Here is a 6,765-nt window from a genome sequence, read left to right on the forward strand (position 1 = left end):
CAGGATATCTTTGGCTTACAAACACAGGGAAGGGCACAGGCCCCCCTGGGTTACTCTGGCAGTTTGGCCAGGCAACCAGCACTAGGGGAACAAACCCCAGAAGCTTGTGCTGAGTTACATGCGCCCCACAGGAGCCTTTTATGGGGTTCAGGCCTCCAACTGTACAGAAAATTCTCTAGACTCTCAAGACACAGGCAGCTTCACCTTCACTGTCTGGTCTTGCATCTGGCATGCAGTGAGTGACTCTAACCTGGGACCAACACTTGACCTGTGTCTCCTGACCTCTGCCCTTGGCTGGAGGGCAGCTTTATGGAGATATAACTGTGATGGTTTGTGTATGCTTGGCCCAGGGAGTGGCACTATTAAGAGGTGTGGCCTTGTTAGAGTAGGTGTGACTTTATTGGAGTAGGTGTGTCACTGTGGGAGTGAGCTTTAATACCCTCCTCTTAGCTGCCTGGAAGCCAGTCTTCCACTAGCAGCCTTCAGATGAAGATGTAGAACTCTCAGCTCTGCCTGCACCATGTCTGCCTGGATGCCTTGATGATAGTGGACTGAACCTCTGAACCTGTAAGCCAGCACCAATTAAGTGCTGTCCTTTATAGGAGTTGTTTTGGTCATGGTGTCTGTTCATAGCAGTAGAACCCTAACTAAGACAATAATCAACATGTATGACGCTTGCCCTTTAAAGTATGCATGCCCTTTGGGTTTCGGTAGAGTTACACAACTGTTAGTCAACTTCTCGTCGATGTGAAAAACAGTTGTGAAAAGGAGGATTTCCTCTGGCTTGTAGTTTTGGCTCATGGTATGCCGGCTCTGTTGATACTGGGCATTCAGGAAGACAACATCACACCTTGTGATGTCGAGAGAGATCAGGGCCGTGACTGGGTAACTTTCCTCTAAAGTTTCCAGTACTTCCCAGTAGTGAAATGATTTATAGAGTAAAATGTCAACACATGAGCCTTTTGGAAACATTCCAGATCCAATTCTTACTTTTGAAATCTTTTTTCAGGGTTTATTTATTTATTTATTTATTTAATGTATGTGAGTACGCTGTCCCTCACTTTTTCAGGATTTTTTAATTATTTATTTATTTATTTATTTATTTATTTATTTATTTATTTATTTATTTCATGTATGTGAGTACACTGTCCCTCACTTCAGACCAGAAGAGCGTGCATCAGAATCCGTTACAAATGGTTGTGAGACACCATGTGGTTGCTGGGAATTGAACTCATGACCTCTGGAAGAGCAGTCAGTGGTCCTAGCCACTAAGCCATCTCTCCAGCCCTGAAACCCTTTTTTCTTCCCTCGGAGAAACCCTGTATCAAAGAGTAACCACATCCATTCTCCCTCCCAGGCCCGGATGACTAGAATCCCCTTTCTACCTCTGTGGCTATGTCTCTTCTGGGCATTTCCTAAAATGGAATTATTCAGTCGGCCTTTTATGATGAGCTGCCTTGGAGACTATCCCTACTTTAATATGTCAGTACTTTCCCTGGGTGAGTAATATTCCACTGTGTGGACTTTGCACTGAACTTTCCCTTATGAACTGCTGGTATAGATTGGATCTTGCCCACATTTTGGCTCTAGTGAACTGTTTATAAGTTGAGCTAGAATGTTTATTGAACTGCAAGCATTCATGCTCAAGTTTTTGCTTGAACAAACATTTTCATTTCTCTTGGGTAGGTACTTAGGAATGGAATTGCTGTGACCCCTGACCTTAGTACTCTGCTCTTCTGACCAGGACCTAGTGACATCTTTTCCCTCCCCCCCCCCCCAATCGCCATATTCTTCTGGGTTCTTAGAAAAGTGCTGGTCAAATCCCACAGCTGAGTTGGGTCTCTGTGCTAATTGCCTTTCATCCTGAACTTCTCATCCATCTACTTGTCTACCTGCCATTGCTTCACAGTCTGGAGAAGACATTGCAGTCCCCATTTTCTACCTCAGCTCTAAGTGGCGCCACAGGTTGCTTTGTCCCAGAGCTGAGCAGAGGGCATGGAGGACTTTCTGCGCAAGAAGACGAGGAGAATCTGGAGAAAAGCAGAAAGCTCCGGGGACAGGCAGGCAGAGAGAACAAAGCTCTGTGCCCTGGGGCTGCTTAGTGGGGGCCCTTCTAAGGCTGCAAAGTGCTTGTGACTCAGAGGTGGAGGGATCTCAGAGCTGCAGCGTGAGTCTCCCGCATTAACTCTTATCTGTCTGGAATAGAAAACCTACAACCTCAGTGCAAGGCTTTACCACTCAGCCCTACAATCCCCAGACTTGCACACCAGGGCCCAGGGCTTTGGCCATGCTTATTAAGACCTCTGGACAGCCATGTCTCCCCCTACACCTCCCACAACAGAATCTGGTTAAAAGGGCTTCCGTCCTGATGTCCAGTGGTTTACTTGCTCCGAGGGTACAAAATACCACTGAGCGACCACCAGCTGCCCAGCGACAAAACAGTCCCTTAAGAACTGGTGCCTCTGGTTCAAAAGCTGGCTGCACAGAGGGGAGGCCTCAGCTCTCCCGTTGATCCCAAACCCCACTCCGAACGTCTTTATCTCATCGTCTTTGTCACGGGAATATGTGTCATCTTCCCAGTCTCAGGCGGCAAGAAAACGCTATTGAAAGAAATTAAAAAATATATAATAATAAAATAAAAAAAAGAAAAAAGAAAACACTGCGGGTCTTGTGCGGCTCCAACAGCTCGGAGGCAAGTCCTGGGCGTCTCCCCGAGGGTTCCGTGCTGAGCCCTGCGCGCTTTGGGGTGAGAGCCGCGGGCGGCGCCCCGGGGGTCTAGCGGGCCAGGAGATCGCACCCCCGGGTCCCCGCATCTTGAACTGGAGCGCAACGCGGAGAGCTCGGCGGTGCCTGACGCCCAGAGCGGCGGGCCCGGCGCTGGGTGCGAATTCGCGGCATCACTCGGAGTGGCAGCCTGCTGCATCCAGGTCCTCGCGGGCCACCAGCCGGGAGCGGGACAGGCTCCCGCTTAGCCCGGAGAGCCGCCCCTCCAGGAAGCGCCCGCCTCGCGCCCGCTTCCCGCCCACATCCTCCCTCGACTGGAGGGAGGAGCCCGCGCCGCAGCCGGGGCCCGAGGAGGGCCAGCCCCAGCCCGGGCGAGCGCACGAGTGGGTACGGCCGCGCGGGTAGCGCCCTGAGCCTGTCCCGCGCCGCCGCCCGGCCGATAGCACAGCGCGCGGGGATGCCCCGGCGGCCCGGAGCACGCTGAGGCTGCAGAAAGCGCGGTGAGTGGGGTCCGCGGCGAGGGCGGGCCGGGCACTGCGTGCGCTCAAGTTCGGCCTGGGGCTTGGAGGGGGAGTGGGTTCAGCCGAAGGGACTCCGACGTCCCTGGCCGCCGCTCTCCCCCCACCCCCCGCAGCACGCCTTGGGTGGGGTGGGGGACTCAGCTCCCACCCGGCCACGCGGGGGCGCCCGTCTGCGGGGGGCGGCTAGAGGATGGGCGGCTTCGGGGACACTGGCTAGCTATTTGGGAGACCCTCTTCCACCGTTAGGTGTCTAGAGGGCGACTGTGGGCAGCCGCCAGCACAATTGTTTGGAGGCGAGCGCGCCCTTTGACCCCACCCTGACCAGGACCTGGCGCTACTTGGGATCAGCCCTTAGGGCCGACTCCCTGCTCCAACTGGGGAGAAGAGATGGGGAATAGTGCTGGGCGGCGTTCCAGAAGTCGGAGTGTGTTTGCAAACTAGTTTTTGCGCAAAAGCTGTCTGGCACCTGTGTGTTTCAAGGGGTGGAGGAGGAAGCGAGAAGCCCTTCTTTTTTTCCCCATCCCCGCAACGGTGCTCCTGGGAAAAATAAAGGAGACTAATGCTCCTCTTTCCTTCTCTTCCCCTCCCTTCCCGAATCCTGTCTTTGGTATAGCTGGCTAGTCTTTGGATAAGGGGCTACCTCAAAAGGAGGCTGGGAGTGCCCAAGGTCACAGGTGCAATAGCAGTCCGGAGCTGGGTGGCCATTCAAAGGGTCCTCCTTGTACTCTGATTCTTCCTGCCCTATAAGAATTCTGGGGGAAGGGGAAAGGGGAAAGGCCTTTGAGAATTAGCCCAGATGCCCTTTGTTTTGTCTGACCACAGACCACCATCATGTAGGGGTCTGGAACTGTCACGCAGAGATGGGAAGGGGTATTATACTGCCCCTCTCAGAGATGGGAAGGAGTATTATACTGCCCCTGGAGGTGTCTACCGCATCTTTGTTTGGAGGCATTGTTGCTAGGCAGGCTTCCTGCTGAGAATTCCCTAGTCCAGGGTTAGGGTCCTGCTTTCCAGCCTGGGGAGATCCCCTCCCTTTGCCTTCTTCCAGGCAGAGCTAAACTCTTCCAGAATATAGCTCCCTCACCATGAGCTCAGAAGGGATTTGATGTGGACTGTCAAAGTGGGAGGGCCTGGTCATCCTTCCTTCTTGTCGGGAAAGCTGCTGTCCAGGAGAGACAATATAAGGTCCCTGATGCTTCAGGATTGCAGTCAGGGCCAGAGGTGCCTACTGACTCCTAGTCCTTTGCTCTCTGACTTCTGGTCAAGTGGCTGCAACTCCCCTTGTGAGGTCAAGAGTGCTGCCTTTTGCATTGGATGAGAGCCCTTCTCCCACAGGAAGGGAGGCATTTTGGGTTGGGTTGTCATTTCTAGTGGCCTGTGAACAGTCCCAATACGGGAGTTGTGAGAGACTTACCTGGCCTTGAACACCTTTTTGTGACCGGAAGTGGGATGGTGGTCTCAACTGTGTATTTCCAGTTTCTATAAAGTAGGACCGTCTCCAGGGCCTCCTGGAAACTGACCAGGCACAAACACTAAAGCGAGAGTTTATTGCCACCTTGGCAGGGGGCCCAGTGAACTCTGGGGTTGTCCTCAGATGATAATGAGCCCTTGGAATGGGAGAGTTCATCAGATGCATTTCTGCATGGAAAAACCAGGGACAAAGGCTATGGATGCTTGAGTTCTCTGTTGCTTCCTGCCTTCATGCCTTCATGCCTACACACACACACACACACACACACACACACACACACACACACACACACCCTTTGGCTCTGGGTGTTTTTCCATCTGTGAAACGAGGGCAGACGGCAATACCAGCCCATTTACAGAGCCGTAGGAAGGCTAGGGCCAGGAAACGGGGAAGGTATTCTTACACGTGGAGAGCTCTTCATGAGGGTCTGTGATTGCCTTTCAAGCCCTCCCCCAGTGCCTTAAGAATTAAAAACCCTGAGGGGACCACGTGAAGAAGAGGGTCAAAATGGAGCCTCAGTTTATCTGTATAATAGTGAGGTGTGCGTGCACTCTCTGTCCCCTTCTCTTTCCAGGTAATTGAGTGCTTCCTTAAAGGTAGTTATGAGGACCCATTTAGGTGACAAAGAGCCTGTGTGTCAGCGCTGTGACTGGTGCGGGAGGCACTTGGGAACAGCTGTCATCCCATTGTTCCTGGGAATATTAGTGCACTTGATTCGCATGACTGCATCCAACATTCCTTCTGGAATTTTTTTGCTGGGGGGGGGGGGTGAGGCTTAAGAGACGAGTCCTGGAATCAGATACTGGTACCTCTGGGCCATTCGAGGGGCAGAGAGGCCAGGGTAGGAAGGTTCGTTCTACTCAGCCCAAATGTAAAGAACACATTTGAAGTAATGCATCCTGGGTAGGGGTCCCATCACCCCTACCTGGAGCTGACCTCACTGGGCTCTGACAGCTTGAACAGAAGACGGAAAAAGCACTCTCTAGTAATTGCACTCCTGTCAGGAGAAAGCATCTTTACCTGCTGAGACTTCCTAGGTGTTCCTGCCTTCCCCTCTTCTGCCCTCCCCTAGCCCTGCGAGATAGGCTGGGGCTGCAGAGGGTAGGAACAGAACACCTCCAGAATCCAGCCATCTCGCTTCGAAGCACATGGCTTCCGAAAGGTCTGTGTGGTCTCTATAGAAGCAGGAGGCTCGGGCACCCTGCCATCTAGGCAGGGCAGGCTGGAGATGGTGACCATCCGATCATGGTCCACCCCTTGCTGTCCAGGAGAGACAATGCTTGAAGACTGACCCTGGGCCAGAGGTGCCTTCTGTGTCCTTTGCTCTTGTTTGCCTCCTGAATCTGGCTCCCACAGAGGCCAAAGAAACTACTGGTTAGTGTGTTGGAGTACCGTCTACTTATCACCCACAGCCACAGCTCTGTCCGCTGGAATCTGAGAGGAAGAGACAGGAGGGAGGAGGCATATCCCCATCCCTTTATCTTACTATGTTTTTCCCAGGGTGTTTGTCAGTCTGAAGTCATCTCATTTATTTGTCTGTGCATCGGCTCCTTACCTCTCTCTTCCTCCAGTGGGCATCGTCTCCACCGAACAGGCTGTGCCTTCTTCATACTTGAACAGTACCTTGGTACACAGAAGGTACCCAGTAAATGTTATATGAGGAATGGGAGTCTACCCTTCATCCCAAATGAGGTCCTGAGTGTTAGGTGACAGCCTGAACAGATTATGAGCTTGCCAGCCTGAGTCCCTGGAGGGACACTGGTTTTATTATGCTGGGTTCCAGGAAGGGGTGTGGAAAGGTGTGTGGAAAGGTGTGTGTCAGAACAGGGCAGGATTTCCTGGCACAAAAAGTTGCGGATTAGCCACTGTTACTACCTGCTGCCTATTGCCTGCCCACCAGAGAATGCTGGGGAGTGTTACCCATTCCCCACTTAATGTAGATGTTTCTTAATCTCTCTGACCTCAGTCATCAATCCCTTCCTTCTTTCCTTCCTTCCTTCCTTCCTTCCTTCCTTCCTTCCTTCCTTCCTTCCTTCCTCCCTCCCTCCC

General features: G+C 52.5%; 1 protein-coding gene across 1 annotated transcript in view; it reads left to right on the forward strand.

Annotated features, from left to right (window-relative positions):
• Nucleotides 1-3,058: 3,058 nt before the first annotated feature.
• Cpne2 (copine 2) overlaps nucleotides 3,059-6,765 on the forward strand; it is a 37,991-nt gene continuing 34,284 nt past the window's right edge. The window contains exon 1 of the mRNA XM_021169647.1: nucleotides 3,059-3,224. The gene's annotated coding sequence lies outside the window, so the exon portion shown is untranslated. The remainder of the gene's footprint in view (nucleotides 3,225-6,765) is intronic.

Source organism: Mus caroli, chromosome 8, assembly GCF_900094665.2.
Source record: "Mus caroli chromosome 8, CAROLI_EIJ_v1.1, whole genome shotgun sequence".
In the NCBI taxonomy this organism is placed as follows: Eukaryota; Metazoa; Chordata; class Mammalia; order Rodentia; family Muridae; genus Mus; species Mus caroli.